General features: G+C 46.8%; 1 protein-coding gene across 2 annotated transcripts in view; it reads left to right on the top strand.

Annotated features, from left to right (window-relative positions):
- Positions 1-17,329, top strand: part of MAP3K12 (mitogen-activated protein kinase kinase kinase 12) — a 134,991-nt gene that overhangs the window by 16,645 nt on the left and 101,017 nt on the right. Inside the window, exon 2 of one of the 2 annotated variants that reach the window (XM_077329026.1) lies at positions 14,761-14,806. The exons of the other annotated variant lie outside the window; for it this stretch is intronic. The gene's annotated coding sequence lies outside the window, so the exon portion shown is untranslated. The remainder of the gene's footprint in view (positions 1-14,760; positions 14,807-17,329) is intronic. 2 annotated transcript variants of the gene reach the window in all.

Here is a 17,329-nt window from a genome sequence, read left to right as displayed (position 1 = left end):
GATATTGGTGTGCCAGAAAACAAAAAGGAGGGGGTTGTGCTGGCACCTGCGGGGACCGGCTGCCACTGTTATGTGTTAGAAGTGAAAGTAGCACATGTGCAGCTTGCAACTCTCCTTGCCCCTCCTACCCTCTGAGTGTACTGAGGAGCAATGCAGTACATGTGTGTAGTATAGCACTGATCCCTACGGTGGGGGTGTTGTCTCTTAGTGGGGGAAGTTCCCAGCATAAAGGCATCCACCCCTGTAGATTCTGGAGATGTGACTCAGCTATCCCCACAACAGATACCCTGTGAGGGAGGTGAGGCTGAGAGAGCCCTGATATTCCTGCCTTCCCTTTCCTCTCCCCACAACAGACCCCCTGTGAGGTGGTTGAGGCTGAGAGAGCCCTGATATTCCTGCCGTCCCTTCCCTCTCCCCACAATAGACACCCTGTGAGGGAGGGGAGACTGAGAGAGCCCTGATATTCCTGCCTTCCCTTTCCTCTCCCCACAACAGACCCCCTGTGAGGTGGTTGAGGCTGAGAGAGCCCTGATATTCCTGCCGTCCCTTCCCTCTCCCCACAATAGACACCCTGTGAGGGAGGGGAGACTGAGAGAGCCCTGATATTCCTGCCTTCCCTTTCCTCTCCCCACAACAGACACCCTGTGAGGGAGGTGAGGCTGAGAGAGCCCTGATATTCCTGCCTTCCCTTTCCTCTCCCCACCACAGACACCCTGTGAGGGAGGGGAGGCTGAGAGAGCCCTGATATTACTGCCTTCCCTTTCCTCTCCCCACAACAGACACCCTGTGAGGGAGGGGAGGCTGAGAGAGCCCTGATATTCCTGCCTTCCCTTCCCTCTCCCCACAACAGACACCCTGTGAGGTGGGTGAGGCTGAGAGAGCCTTGATATTACTGAAGAAGAAGAGTTGGCTCTTATATGCCGCTTTTTTCTACCCAAAAGAGTCTCAAAGTGGCTTACGTTTGCCTTCCCTTTCCTCTCCCCACAACAGACACCCTGTGAGGGAGGTGAGGCTGAGAGAGTCCTGATATTACTGAGGGACCTGATGCTAGAAAAAGCTGAAGGCAACAAGAAAAGAGAAAATCCCTATTTGAGAAAACTCTCAGACTTTCCTCCTAGGGTTTGGTCCCCAAGCCCCAGATGATCCTCATCACTCTTCTCTTCTCTCAATTTTGTTCATGTCCCTTTTGAAGTGAGGCCTCCAGAACTGCCCACCGGACTCCAGGTGGGGTCTGACCTATTCGGTCTACATTGGGACTATGACATCTCCTGATTTTGATGTGATGCCTTTGTTGATACAGCCCAAGACCGCTTTTGCCTTCTTTATCACCACATCAAATCACCCCGTCTCAAATTGGGGTTTTCTCTTTTCCTGCTGCCTTCAGCTTTTCCTAGCATTATTGTCTTTTTTCCAGGCCATCTTGTCTTCTCATAATGTGACCAAAGTACCATAGCCTCAGTGCAGTCATTTCAGCTTCTAGGGAGAGTTCAGGCTTCGTTTGATCTAGAACCCATTTCTTTGTCTTTTCGGTGGTCCGTGGGATCTGCAAACCCCTCCGGAGTGCCATTTCACAGTCTACCCTTGAGCAAGAGAACAGCACTTTCCCCTCCGGCCTATCTTTAGCCAAAAGAACAAATATTCACTTAGTCTTTAAATCAATGCAGAACAAACTGTTGCAGACAGACCTATGACTCACTCATAGAAGGTGTCCCTCCCTCCCCAACCTACTGAGGCGATCCAAAAGCTGGTGCTAGAAATGACAGGAGCCAAGTGGACAAAAAGCCAAGCAGCCCCAGAGATTGAAGAGGGGGAACCAGAGCACAATCACTCCCTCCTTGTTTTCTGTGTCAACAGAGGAGCAGATGACAGAAGGAGAATAGAGGAGTGATTTTGCTCATTTTGCTATCTTCACTGCATCTTTTCTGGGCCGCATGGCTTTTTTGTTCTATGAACATATCATCAGCTTTTCCAAAGTCTTAGGGAATTACTAGAAAAAGAGGTCAAGCAGGGAACATCTGCATTTATAGTGATGCTCTTCTCACCTTTAGGAAACTAAACAGTGGTCCTTTCTGAACACAAAGTTGCCTGATAATAGGTAGGGCTGTCAGCTGTTGGTTAAGAAACACCTGGAGATTCTGGGGGTGGGGCCTGAGGGCAGGGTTTGAAGAGGAATGGGACACCCGTGGGATATAACAACATAGATTCCACCTTAAAGTGAATCTCCAGGTGAATCTTGGAGAGCCCATATTCGGCCTGTGCTTGGCAGCTGCACTTGGCTTCCAGTCAAATTCTGGATCAATTTTAAGGTTTCGGTATGTACCCATAAAGCCATTCATGGGTATCTGATGGACAGCATTTCTACCTATACCCCCCAAAGAGCACTTTGCTCTTCAGATACCAAGCAGTTGATGGTTCCTGGCCCCAAGGTAGTATTTCTGGGATCAGCCTGGTGGAATGAACTCCCCGAATGAACTCCCAGATGTGGGCCCTGACAAACTAGGATAGTTCCACAGGGCCTGTATGATGGAGTTCTTTCACTAGATTTTTGGTTTGGGCCAGTGATTTTGACATCTCCTGGTCCCCCCTATGAAACCACCCCGGAATGGAGTTCAGTTCTGGGAAACCTACAGTGAGATAGGGAGCCAGTTTGGTGTAATAGTTAGGAGTGCGGACTTCTAGCAAGCTGGGTTCAGTTCTGCACTCCCCCACATGCAACCAGCTGGGTCACCTTGGGCTCGCCACAGCACTGACTGAGCAGTAATATCAGGGCTCTCTCAGCCTCACCCACATCACGGGGTGTCTGTTGTGGGGAGAGGAAAGGGAAGGCAAATATAAGCCCGTTTGAGAATCCTTCTGGTAGAGAAAAGTGGCATATAAGAACCAACTCTTCTTCTTCTTGTTGTTCAATTATTAATACTCTTTTGTTACTATTTTCAATTTGTATGTTAATTTAAATTTCACTGCTTTTTAAATTGAATGGTTTTAAATTGTATTTCTGTATTTTATATGATGCACACTGCCCTGAGCCAGATTTCTGGGAGAGCGGTATAAAAATCAAATAAATAATAATCCTAATGAATCAATCTCTTTATCCTGGAGATCAGCAGTAATAGGGGGAGATCTCCAGCTGCTACCTAGAGGTTGCCAGCCCTAATAACGGGTGGTCTTCCAAAGGCAGGATTGCCCGCTCTGACTGGCAGCAGCCCTTGAGGACATGAAGCAAAGGTCTTGCGCATCCCCTGCTACCTGATCCTTTCCCCAGAGGTTGAATCTAGGATCTTTTGCGTTCCAGATTCTGTACCACTGAACCATAGCCCCTCTCCAAGGTGCTAGTCCATAAGGATGCCCCTGTTTTCATCCATGAACTCTTGGAAGGTGAAGTGGTCCTTCTGGCCCTTCTTTCCCTATTCCCAACATAGCTTCCATGCTTTGATTGGAGCTTTGCAACCACAGGGGTCCTTTGGAGTGAATGGGCATTGCACCAGAGATGCTCTCCATCCCAGAACTCCTTTTCTACTGCCAGAGCTCACAGTGATTACAGATCTCCCTCCTAGCCTCCTCCATACAACATACTGTGCATACTGAACAGGCTTCACCGGTGTCATTGGTTCATTGGTATTCTGCACTTCACCGACCAGGTCAGTTTTTGTGTCGGACTGATGAGTCAGTTCCCCCCTTCGTTCTGATCTTTATTCTAGAAGGGAGAAACATCTATCAATTACTCCTAATCTCTGTTAACAGTCTCTCTCTCACTCTCAGTTTCCAGGAAGGGCCTCCCATTTCCCCACTGCTGGCCTGAATCATGATGTTTTACTGTTGAAATTTAACGATTGTTATTGCTCTGACGACAATTCCAGTAGGGAGGGCAAGCACGCATGCAAGAAACATTGCTCAGGATGTCTCAGGTTCACACAAGCCGTTTCTTAAGTGCAACAACAAACAGCCCTTGGAGCCTGAGCAAAGAGTTAAAAGTGTACAGCAGTGACAGGGTTAAGCTACAGTCCTAGGCAACTTTTCCTGGAAGTAAGCTCCACCCACTGCTCATAGTGATCTTACTTATGATGGTTTGTGAAGGTAGTTTATTGGTAGATGAATCAACATGTCTTGTGGTGCCCAAAAGACCAGCGAGCTTTACCTCTAGTGACGTCCATCAGATGGAGTAGGTAGTAGTCCTTGAAAACTTAAGCTAGACTAAAAGTTTGTTAGTCCTTATCCTGTTTATTAAAGTGAAACAGGAGCTTGTTTTTAAAATGAATACATGAAACTGTCCCATCAGATCCCGCACTGTCTACCAATGCTTTCCGGGGTCCCAGATGGAGGTCTTCCACATCACATACTGGTGGTTGAAAGCGTCATTCAGCTGTAGCTGACTTATGGTGACCTCGTAGGACAGGGCTGACCAAACTGTAGTTCTCCATGGGCTACAGTTACCATGAGCCTCTGCCAGCATGGCCAATGGGCAGAGGCTCATGATAATTTTAGTCCATGGACATCTGGAGAGCCACAGATGGCCACCCCTGCCGTAGGATTTTCAAGGCAAGAGACATAGGTGGTCTCCCATCCAAGTACTAATCTAGGCCAGTCCTGCTTAGCTTCCAAGTTTTGGTGAAACTGGGCTGGCCTGATCCATCCAGATCAAGAGGACTCATGTCACATGTCGCTGAAACCTTTTAGATGGGATGAGCCAGTGATTGAACCTGAGACTTTCTGCATACAACGCAGGTACTTTACTTCCAAACTACAACCTGTCTCATTAAAAGGGAAAAATACCCTTACTTTATTTATTGCACATGTAAACACTAGCCAGCTTGGTGTAGTGGTTGAGAGTGACAGCTTCTAAACTGGAGAGCCAGGATTGATTCCCTGCTCCTCGACATGCAGCTAGTCACCGGCCTGTTAGATCTGTTCTCAGTTTCTCTCGGTGTTCTCTCAGCCAACAGGGTGTCTGTTGTGGGGAGAGGAAGGGAAGGAAAGCAAGCAGCTTTGAGACTCCTTTGGGCAGTGAAAAGTGGGAGCTAAAACCCAACTCTTCTTCTTCTCTTATCAGCTTCTGTTTACCCACCAGAGAGAGACAGACAGACAGAGAGAGAGAGAGAGTTATTTCCCAGCTGGAGATGAAAGCTGATGAGGCCTCCAGTGAGTTCATGTACCTGATCTTCTGTGGTGTGAACTGTGCAGAGGGCATGCGTGAACATCACAGGAGTCATGTTGCCTTGAATAATCACAATGGGTTACCCAGTAGTGATGGCTTGTTCATGGGAAGGCAGCCCTTCATGGTCTGTCACAGCCATTATGTGATATATTTATTTAGTACCGTTGTGTCATAGCCATCCTCCTGGGAGGAGGGGGGTATTCACAGTTCTCTTTTCCTGCACTTTATCCTTGGAGCAATCCTTCTGAAGTAAGACAGGTGAAATAAGGTTGGCTGGCCCAGAGTCACCACCCAAGTTTCCATGGCAAGCACATCTCTGAGCCTGGACTCCATGGGTCTGCAGGGGTAGTCAAACTGCGGCCCTCCATATGTCCATGGACTACAATCCCCATGAGCCCCTACCAGCAAATGCTCATGGGGATTGTAGTCCATGGACATCTGGAGGGCCGCAGTTTGACTACCCCTGGATGGCATTCTGATCACTGCACCAAATTGCTTTCCTTTTCTAGCAGACTCCCATCCTTTGGATATATTGGGTTGACTATAGGACTTTTCCCCATCAGAGGAAGTCTTTCTCTATCAGAATGGATTCTCCCTTGGATAAGATGCAGCTCCTCACTGTAATGATCCTGCTGGAATAGCAGGGATGTAGGCAGACAATCTGAGGGGCAGAGAGAGGATGCAAAAGCCTAATTTTGCCTAATGTTTCCCCTTTTCCTACATATTCAGTGCATTGGAATGCAGAAGGAGCCAATTTTCTATTTAGAATTTTCTCTTGGTTTGCTTTGGGGATGGCCTCAAATGAACCCCATCTAACGCAGAAGTGGGCTGTGGGAAACAGTTTTCAAAGCAATCACGGGAAATTTCATGTATGTTTAAGCTGAAATGTATTGATTTTTAAATGAAAAAAATCATTTTTAAATGAAAAAAGAAAGAAGAAAACAGAAAACTACAGACTCTCAACTCATAAAGATCAATTAGTTATAAATTGTAGTTAATAAATGCAGTTAATAAATAAATGCAGTTAATAAATAAATACAGCTTTTTATATGGTCTAAATATATCAGATATCATTTTCTTTGGTATTCCAAAAAACAGTTCCAGCGCTCTAAAAACTCTTTAGCAGGGTCTCTATGCATTAAACTGCTAAGTTTTGCCATTGTCGCAAATTCTCCCATTTTTGTCAGCCACATGTCATTTTCCGGTAACTCTTGCTGCTTCCATTTTTGCGCCACAATGCGTCTAGTTGCCACTGTCGCATGAGGGAAGATTTCAGCCATCTGCTTAGGTCGATTTGGTGGGAGAAAGCTTAACAACATATGTTTAGCATATAATGGAAACGTAACATTCATAATTTTTTGCTTAACTCCATGTATGTTTATCCAAATTTTTTAAACTGAATTATAGGACCACCACATTTGAAAGAACAAACCCACTGCTTCTTGACACCTCCAACATTTCTGAAATTTATTATTATTATTTATTTCATTTATACCCTGGCCTTTCCCGGAGGCTCATGGCAGTTTACAAAGCATTTAGGAATAGAGTTGGATTATAAATGAAACTGTATACATCAGATGAGAATGCCACTTGGCTATTATAGTGATTTGAATGCATTTGCTTTTTTAAGGTAGTTTTTTAAAAGCCTAGTGTTGAAGTTAGCTGAGTTACTCAAGATGCATAGGTGGTATAAAAGACACGAGAGATGTTGGCAGTTATTAAGTAGGGAAAAAGCTTCATCCTTTAGTCACAGCCCCCTAATTCCCTGCATGTAGAAAACTAATACATCAGGAAGATGACTACACTGGAATTTCCTTGGCATCTAGATTTTTATGGGTAGGGCTTTTAAAATACAAACGAGCATTTAATCACATGAACTTCCCCCTGCCTGAAGCGATATGATCTAGATTCCCAACACACAGAAAACCAACACATCAGAGAAAAGCCTAGGCTGTAACCTTTCTCCCTGGCATCAAGATGTCTGTATGCAAGGCTTAAAAAAATAAGGATCATTTAACCATGCAATACCCCCAGCCCCACCTGAAGTGGTACAGTCCAGATTCTCCTTACGTAGAAAATTTAACACATTGGGAAGAAGACTAGGTCGGAATCTCTCTTCTTGGCATCTAGATTTCTACATGTAGGGATTTTGTTTTCAAGACAAAGGATCATTCAGATCACGTGACCTCCCTCACCTGTAATCTGAAATGGTCCATTCTAGACATTGATTTTTTTTTATTTAACCATCTCAAAGACTCTTTGAGAGGGCTAGGCTTTTGAATTAAGACGAGTTCCTTCCTGAGGCGAAGGGTAGTCCTCCCTTGTAAGCCTGAGCATCAAAGCCACTTTTTATAAATTTTGGGACCTCTCCCCCTTCATCAGGAACACATGACGCTGCTTTATACTGAGTCAGACCATTGGTTGATCAAAGTCAGTATTGCCGGCTCAGACTGGCAGAATCTCTCCAGGGTCTCAGACTAAGGTCTTTCACCTCGCCTACTGCCTGGTCCTTTTAACTGGAGATGCTGGGGATTGAACCCGGGACCTTCTACATTCCAAGCAGACACACTGTCACTGAGCCATGGCCTCTCCTGCTTTGTGGGAGCAAAATATGTGTGTGTGTAAGGAAGAAGTAGGAGCCAGAATGACAGCTGAACGAAACCCGCAGTGTTAGCAAACTCTTAGCCACTAGGTGGAGCCCGAGATGTGGCTCTCCCCAAGAAGAGGGCGTTCCAGGAACATGCAGGCTCCTTCCCAGAAGTGTCTCTGGGAGCGCTTGGCTGCTCATTTGCATGTGCATAAAAGGGACCTGTCAACATAATAAGAATGCAATTAATTTCCACTGAGCGCCTCCTATTCAGAGGTATCTCCGACACTTCTGCAGATTTAATAATATAGCTGAGGGAATTATATAGCATTACAGATAATAAATAATAGATGGTAACAATAGGGGATTAGAAATGGCAGGTTGGAGCCGCTCCGCGGGTCCACTGGGCTAAGAACCCAGGCTTGCTGTGTTCTAGAAAGTAACCTCGGAAATCTTCCCACCCACCTCTTTCTTTTTCGACAACACCGTTTTCAGACAATTTCTTAGTGAGGCTGGTCTCCAGGCCACCGTTTAGGATGGAAGGAAAGCCTGATCAGGCCAGAAGAAGAAGAGTTGGTTCTTAAATGCTGCTTTTCTCTACCAGAAGGAGTCTCAAACTATCTTACAATCACCTTCCCTTTCCTCTCCCCACAATAAACACCCTGTGAGGTGGGTGAGGCTGAGAGAGCCCTGATATTACTGAAGAAGAAGAGTTGGTTCTTATATGCCGCATTTCTCTACCCGAAGGAGTCTCAAACCGGTTTACAATTGCCTTCCCTTTCCTCTCCCCACAACAGACACCCTGTGAGGGAGGTGAGGCTGAGAGAGCCCTGATATTACTGCTCGGTCAGAACAGCTTCATCAGTGCTGTGGCAAGCCCAAGGTCACCCAGCTGGCTGCATGTGGGGGGACGGGGAATCAAACCCAGCTTGCCATATTAGAAGTCCACACTCCTAACCACTACCCTAAGCTGGCTCTCAGCTTTTTTGAGCATCTTTTGCCTTGAAAACCTCAAGGGGGTTGCCATAAGTCATCAGTGATCTGACAGCAGAAAACAAACGAAGCCCTCCAGGAATGAGTCTGGTCCCTTTGAGGGTAAACCCCGTGGCCAGCACCAGGCCTTGTGAGACTGATTTGCATGTATTGTGTGAAGAAAAGCTCTCCCCTCAGTCTGTCTTAAATGTACTGCTTCTTTGGGTGCCCCCAAAGATCTAGTATTCGGGGAGGGAGTCATCTCTGCTCCTTTTCTGCTCCCCTCCATGCATACTTCTGAAAGCTTCTATCAGTCCTTCCCCCCACACCCACACCCATGTCCCAATATATTTATTTTATTTATTTTAATTGAAAAGCCAGAGCAGTTTTGCCTTTCCTTGCAGTGAAGGTGCCCCAGCCTCTTGGTTGGTTTCCTTATGAAAACAAGAAGCATTAGCAGGATGTGGGCGTAGAGCTGCTTCCTTTTTATTGGCCCAGTTACAGGCTGTGTAGCCTAGTGGGGTCCAAAGAATCCTGAGGCTCCGCAAGGGGTTATCCGTGGTGCTTTGGTGAGAGCATTAATGGCTGATGGTGCCACTTTCTCTCTGTAATGCAGGGGTAGTCAAGCTGCGGCCCTCCAGATGTCCATGGACTACAATTCCCAGAATTCTGGGAATTGTAGTCCATGGACATCTGGAGAGCCGCAGTTTGACTACCCCTGCTGTAATGTGAGGCTGAAGGAGGGGGGGGGGGAATGCAGGTAATGGGCTGTCTTTGGGTTACCAACCCCCAGATGGTGTCTGGAGATCTCCTGCTGTTAAAATTGATCTCTGGGTGCCCTGTTCCCCTGGAGAAAATTACAGCTGTGGAAGATGGACTCTGTGGCCTGGTCCCCCACTGAAGTCCCTCTGCTCCCCACACCTGCCCTCTTCGAACTCCACCCCACAAACCTCCAGATATTTCACATCCTGGAATCATCTGCAGACTGTGGGTCAGGTGCCAGCGGGGGGGGGGGGTTGTGCTGGGCTGCCAGCTCCTGTGGAGTTCCATTTTTGCTGCACAGGAGAGGAAGAACACCGTGCCTCCTGCCACTCTATGCTCTTGGGGCAGCCTTAGTGAAACTGGACCTCTGGGCCAAAGTTCAGGAGAGGGCCTGGAAACACTGGCCCCCTCCCTCCCCTACTGGAGCTACCACAAATGAGGCAGCACCCCGAGCCAGCTGCCAAGGGAGCGGGTACATGCAGCTGCCAGCAAGTTGGCAAACGGAGTCTTGGAGGAGTGGGCAGGAGCCTGTTCTTTCCCCTTCCACTGGTGGGGAGGCAGGGCTGTGGGCATTTGGAGCCCAGCCCAGGACAGCTGCTCTGAATACCCTGTGACTGTAGTCCTGCCACTTGCATTTTCAGTGAGAGGAGGTACAACAGGACAGTCAGTCAAAGTCCTGCAGTATAGAGAGGATTCCTCCATGGCCCAGATCCTTGGCTTGTGCCTTGTCAATGTATTCTTCCCGGCGCCTGGTTTGTATTTCCAGTCCACCCACCCACTTCCTCTAGCTCTCTCGCTGGACTGCCTGCAGTCCTGGCCCTGACATGAATAAGGCAAAAACTCTGCCTGCCCTTCTTCCTGTCATGTGGCTCACATGCTTCCTGCTCAGTGTGTCCCAGGTGTGGCAGGACACAGCTGAGAAAACAGCAGATACTTTCACACTTCTGTGTGCCCCTTAGTAGACTGTGTCCCTGATTCCTGTGCTGGGTGACTGTGAGCTATTCACAGTCCTGTTTGAGTTGTTCTCCCAGAGCAGTCCTGTCATAGCTCTCTCAGCCCCACCTACCTCTCAGGGTGCCTGTTGTGGGGAGAGGAAGGGAAGGCGATGGTGAGCTGCTTTGAGACTTCTTTGGGTAGTGAAAAGAGGGATATAAAAACCAACTCCTTCAATGCACAATGTGTGCACACCAGGCAATTGAATCTGGGAAGTCACGAGCCTTATAAGCACCACATTGCTTCTTTCTGGTAGATGGAGATGCTATTTGGACAGCAAGCATGGCTAGAAATAAAGGCCTCAGTCAGTGGGGAGGGAACAGCTAAGGGGGGCATATAGAGAGAGGTTTATAAAATTATGCATAGGGTGGAAAAACTGGGTAGAGAGAACATCTCCCTCTTATAGTACTAGAGGTCATCTAGTTAAGCTGATGGGCAATAGATTCAGAATGGACAATGCTTCTTTAGTTCATGAGTGGTAAAAATGGGGAATTCCGTGATGCCTTGGGGGTTGTAGTGATGCCTAGGAGCACAGATGGCTTAAAAATGAGATTAGACAGCTTCATCAAGTACATCAATGGCTTCTAGCTATAGTGACTAAAGAGAACCTCCATAGCCAGAGGTAGCAGACCTCTGAAACCCAATTCTGGGAGGCAACAATTGGGGAAAGTCTGGTAGAGATGCCAGTCCCCAGGTGGGACCTGAGCATCCTCTGGAATTATAGTTCATCTCCAGGCAACAGAGATTAGTTCTCCTGAAGAAAATGGCTGCTTGGGAGGGTGGACTCCATAGAACAGGGGTAGTCAAACTGCGGCCCTTCAGATGTCCATGGGCTACCATTCCCAGAAGCCCCTGCCAGCATTCGCTGGCAGGGGCTTCTGGGAATGGTAGTCCATGGACATCTGGAGGGCCGCAGTTTGACTACCCCTGCCATAGAATTATACTCTAATGAGGTCCCTCCCTATCCAAATCCTGCTCAGTCCTGGCTCTACCCCCCAAATCTCCAAGTATGTCCCGACCCAGAGCTGACAGCCCTACCTCTTTGCCCTGTTTGTTTGGCCATCCAGGGCTACTGGTAGGCCAGCGTGTGACACAAGATGTCAGCCAGGTTGGAAGACTAGTGTAATCCAGCAGGGCTCTTTTCCTATTCCTAAGCGAGGGTCCCCTTACATTAGGAGCTGTGTTCCCACATGAGTATTTGGATCCACTTAATCGTTTGCCTTAGGGCTGAATAACGTTTTACTAATGCGATGCAAACATATTATTCTTTACGCCAGTGATTCTCAGACAGCATACGAGGACAGAAATATTATCGCTCCGCCAAGCAACTTTATTGGGGCAGTTTAATGTCGCTGTTGTTTTAAATGCACCCTTTGGTATTCTTAGTTATCCCCTGAAGTCACTTTGTGTTCAGACACATAATTTTGGAAACTGACTGTGGGAAGGTTCTTTGGGAGCACAATTCTTCCTTCGCAAAAGAGTGCAGGCAAATTTCACCACCGATATGTCATCTACTTACTGTGCACAGATGGGGCTCCTGCTGCCTGTCAGTGATACAAGCAAGGGTGTCAAGTCGAAAAAGATATTGGCCCTCTTGAAGGGGTGGTGAGCAGCTAGGGAAGAACCATGGCAGAGATGGAGAACACCTGGTGTGCCAAGGATGGAGCTTGCTAGAGTTTGTTGCATCATGGGCAATGTCTGTCCAATCTGGGTTTTGTTGACTCAACATATGAGAATTTAACAGAAGTTATTTATGCTGGCCAGTCCAGTAACTGGTCAAAAACCCAACATACTAATCCCTGGAGAAGAGCCTAATGCTGGGAGCGATTGAGGGCAAAAGAAGAAGGGGACGACAGAGAATGAGGTGGCTGGATGGAGTCACTGAAGCAGTCGGTGCAAACTTAAATGGACTCCAGGGAATGGTAGAGGACAGGAAGGCCTGGAGGATCAATGTTCATGGGGTCGCGGTGGGTCGGACACAACTTCGCAACTAACAACAACAACAGATGGTAAAAAGTTAAGAAATGCTACCTTACAGGGTTGCTGTAACTCAGCTGTGACTTCATGGCAAAAGTCAAACAAAGAAAGAAATGCGATTCTCATTGACATTTGGGGAACAGATGTTAAACAAAGACACAGGCAACCATTTTTACATCTCCCTTCTCTAAACGAAAACAAGTACCTCTGAGATCTCTCTCACCCAAATTAACAAATAAACTGCCTTCTATTGCACCTGTCAGAATCAGCACTGTCTACTCAGTCCAGCAAAAGCTCTCCTGGGTCTCGGGTCTACCTCATTTGCTTCCTGACCCTTTAAACTGGAAATGCCAGGGATTTAACCCAGGACCTTTTGTGTACAGAGCAGATGCTCTCCCACAGATGCTGTTCCCTGCCATTTCTTGGTCCCTTCAGTCAGGCCTACTGTCGGTGTGATGCTGTCACCCCTGTGGCATTGTCCATGCCCAGTGCTTCGTTTAAACTGAGCCGCTCATACATGAAATCCGGCTACATGTGCTGTGTTGGCAAGCTAGCGCAATTCCCGTCCAGGCTAGCGATCACTGCAGCCAGAGTAGCCGAGAACCCAGTTCGACCAGGAGGCGGAATGCATGCAAAGTCAAAACAGATAAGTTCCCTTTGCCCGACACCATCGTGGTTAAATCAGGTTTCAGCCAACTTTTGTAAGGTGACGAACAGCGATTTTACCAAGTCAAATTAAATTGTAAGAATCCATACCTGTTGGGCCCATTCTATTATCACACTCCTCTTCTATGAGTCTCTAAAACAGGTTTGCACTCTCTCGCCACAATCTGTGCAATATCGTCACATTCCGCCTTCACTAAAATAGCCTTTACACCTCTCCCCCCACTCCCTGTTCTAGCAGGGAAAGTCGGATGGAGGGAACAAGCAGGTTGGGCCCAGCAAAAGATCAGGATTTTCAGCAAGGATAATAACTGGAATTGCAGAGCTCTGCCCAGCCCTAGAGCAAAGTCCAGGGGGGAGATCATGCTGCAGGAAGGAGTGTTTTGTTGTTCTGTACTGAGAGCCAAATGACACTGTAGGTTTGGCCACGAGTCCAGTTGGGGAACCAGCCCTGGGCAGGGAGATACTGGGAGATTTGAGGGGTGGAGCCAGAAGAGGGTGCGGTCTGGGGGGGAGGGACTTCAGTGGGGCACAATGCCAGAGTCCACCTTCCAAACTGACCAATTCAGTTGTAATCCCTGGAGAACTCCAGCCACCACCTAGATGTTGGCAACAATAGGAAAGGAGGGTTCCAGCCTTCCCCCAAACAGCCCAGGGGTGCTTGCCATGCACTGAATATCATTGCCCCCAACCTGATTTGTTCCAATCTTATTATGTAGTTTGGCCTTTAGAATCCTTGGCAGCTGCTCAAAAGCTACCTGGGTCTAGGGCAGGGGTAGTCAACCTGTGGTCCTCCAGATGTTTGTGGACTACAATTCCCATGAGCCCCTGTCAGCGTGCTGGCAGGGGCTCATGGGAATTGTAGTCCATGAACATCTGGAGGACCACAGGTTGACTACCCCTGGTCTAGGGTATAAAGCCAGCTTGGTATAGTGGTTAAGAGTGGTGGCTTCTAATCTGGTGAGCTGGGTTTGATTCCTCCCACTCCTTCACATGCAGCCAGCTGGGTGACCTTGAGCTGGTCACAGTCCTGATAGTGCTGTTCTGACCAAGCAGAACCCCACTTACCTCACAGGGTGTCTGTTGCGGGGAGAAGAAAGGAAGGCGATTGTAAGCAATGTTGAGACTTCTTCTTTTAGAGAAAAGCAGGCCATAGAAATCAGCTCATCTTCTACATTCTGTCAGCTGAAGCTTTTTGTAAAGGCTTTTCTTTCTGCTTATTTGCCGTACTCCTGACCTTCTTTTACAGGAAATTTTCAAAACAATTTAACATGTTTCATTGGACAGAATAAACTGCTGTCAGAAATTGAATGGGGTAGGAGGAGGACTATGACAAGTTCAACTGAATATCAGGAAATGACTAACTGAATCAATCCTCCCAAGCTTCTCAAACAAGAAATACGTGGTGTCGTGGCTAGAGTGATTCCACTCACCACTCTGCTGGGGAAACGCGCTGGGTGACCTTGGGCCAGCCACGCTCTCTCAGCCTAACCTACCTCGCAGGGTTGTTGTGAGAAGAAAAATGGAGGGCGGAGAATGACGTCATCAACTTTGGCTCCCCGCTGGGGAGAAAAAGTGGGGTATAAAGGAAGTGAAATAAAATAAAAATAAATAAATAATATACAGATAACCGTCTGACCGTTTGAACCAACAGGTCTTCCTCAGTGATAACACCCTGTAGCAAAAAAACATATTTTTAGGTGAGTGTTAAATTTTTAATCTTATTTTAGTCCTCTTGATTGCTTATATGATTTAACTGTTTCATTTTTACAGAATGTTCCATGGGCACTTAAAAAAACACACCCTTTGTGTTAAAACCCTCTTATTATTATTGATGACAACCCATGGTTGAAATGTGTCTGTGTTAAGCAAGTGCTGAATGGTTAGAAGTCTAACTTTGATTCAGTCTTAGATTTTTCAAAGGCCTAGTTTGATGATGGTAAGGATGTAAAGTTGTGGATTTCAGTTCTCCTGCGCGAAACTTCTGAGCCTGCAGCCAATTAACAGTGTCTTTATATTCTGTAGAAGATCTTTTTATACTCTCCCTCCCCCTTCCAGCTTCTCTCCCTGTGCTGGGTTGGTTGAAGGCATTTCCTCTCTCCCCCCCCCCCCCTTTGTTCACCCTTTAAACTACACACATTTGAATCTTTATCCCCTGGCCCTCTTTCATCTGGGATAACAAGAACCCGTTCCTTTTATGCTCCTTTCCCCAAGCTAAATGTTTTGCTATCATCAGGGCACCTCAGTTTCTTTTTGTTCCGATCAAGAAGTTCTGCCTGGTCTTAAATATGATTCACCTGGCTAGAATACCCCATTCAAAAGAGAAAAATAGCGGATGCTTATCCAGCAGTATGGCCTTAATGAGCTGATTTCCCACCCTTTGTTTGGGATCTGCGTAGGAGGACTCATTCCCCGCTGCTTGGCAAAGGATCTCTAGGCACAGTTCCATGAGAATCACAAGAAAGTGCACATCAGATGGTTTCTCAGAGGGCTTTTGCGAAGTTCTCTTGCCTTGTTAGGTATCTTGTTATACACGGTTCACGTAGCTCCTTGCATCTTTTGCTAGATGCACAAAGGGTTTCCTCTTTCTTCCCCTTCTTGCCATCCCAGCATTGGTTCCTGCCCCACTTTGAATCATGCCTTTATTAAAACGCCTGCTCTGAGGCCCACACAAAGTCTTCCCCATGTCAGGTTGCCCTGTAGTTTCCCTGCCCATACTTCCTGGCCTCAGCCATCGTCTCCCTCACACCTGCAAGGCTTTCAATTTTTTTTTATAAATTGGCAGTCAATTACACCATTAGAATGATAAAAACAATCTTTGTATGTAGTCCAGCCTTTCTCTACTTTTTTACCGTTGAGAAACCTCTGAAACATTATTCAGGCTTTGAGAACCCCCAGAATATGGTTGGGAAGCATAGCCCACCCAGGGCCTCTCCCCTTCCCAACCCCCACCAGGCCCATCATTGGCCATTTGGGGAAGGGTGCGTAGGTCGGCACAGCCATATATGGTCATAACACCTCATAAGTGTTCAGCACATTTTTAAAATATATTAAAAATTAATCCCCACCCATTCAGGAAACTCAGGCGCATCAAGAAACCCTGATCTAGTCTCTGAATTTCCAGCTTTTTTTTAAAAAAAAGTTAAGCTCTATCCCCTTTCCTTGTGAAGAACTAAGTGGAAAGGCTTGAGGCTTTCTTTAAAAAAAAGTTGAAAACATGGAATTTAGAGAAACTGGTATAATGTGATACATATAAAACCAGACAGGCTTTACTGGGATCCTATGTTGGAGCAAAGCAGGGTTTTGTAAATGATGGGAGAAAAACCAATGAAACCCCTGCGGCACATGAACACACTGGAATGGGATAGAGAAGCAGGAAAAGCCCTGTTTTCCCATAGCATGGAAACTGGGGCAAGTAACCCATGTGGAAACAGCCCTAGTTGATTGTCCTTCTTTAACACATGAACTTCTTACAGACCATCAAGTACTCATGGATCTAAAAGAATGCATTTTTCTTCCCCTGTAGCTCAGGCTTTAGCTGTTCAGTCTGAAGAATAGGAGGTTGAAAGGGAACATGATTGCTGTCTTTGAAGGTTTTTGAAAGGTTGTCACGTAGAGGAGGGCAGGGAGAGGTTTCTGTTGGCAGCAGGTTTTAAACTATCTGTAGAATAATACAGGCTAGATATCAGGGGGGAAATTTTCACAGTCAGAGTAGTTCAGCAGTGGAATCAGATTCCTAAGGAGGTGCTGAGCTCCCCCTCACTGGCAGGTTTCAAGCAGCAGCTGGATAGAGACTTATCCTGGATGCTTTAGGCCGATCCTGCATTGAGTAAGGGGTTGGCCCGTATAGCCCTTTTCATCTCTATGATTCTATTATCTCCTTCTGGCCACTCACCTTCACAGGTTCCTCTGCTTTCCCAATGTTTTTCCAGCCTCTATGGTTGTTCCTCTGTCTTTTTCTTCTTATGCCTGCTGGCAGGTTCCACAAAAGGCAATTCCTGTCGATTCTCTGCTGCTATCTAGGGCATTTTTACCCTATCTTTCCTTAAAGGTGGCCATATGTGACTCTCCGTGCCCCTATTTTATCAGTACCTGTGAGGCAGAATAGACTGAGAGAGAGATTTGCCTAAGGTTACACTGTTTCAGTGGCAACTCTGAGACCGATAAAGTTTAATTCTGGGTACACACTTATATCCAAAAAGCTTTTATCTCAGATCTGATGA

The sequence above is a fragment of the Paroedura picta genome, chromosome 3 (assembly GCF_049243985.1).
Source record: "Paroedura picta isolate Pp20150507F chromosome 3, Ppicta_v3.0, whole genome shotgun sequence".
Taxonomy (NCBI): Eukaryota; Metazoa; Chordata; class Lepidosauria; order Squamata; family Gekkonidae; genus Paroedura; species Paroedura picta.
The sequence above is the reverse complement of the archived record's forward strand: the minus strand, read 5'-3'. Positions and strand labels throughout refer to the sequence as shown.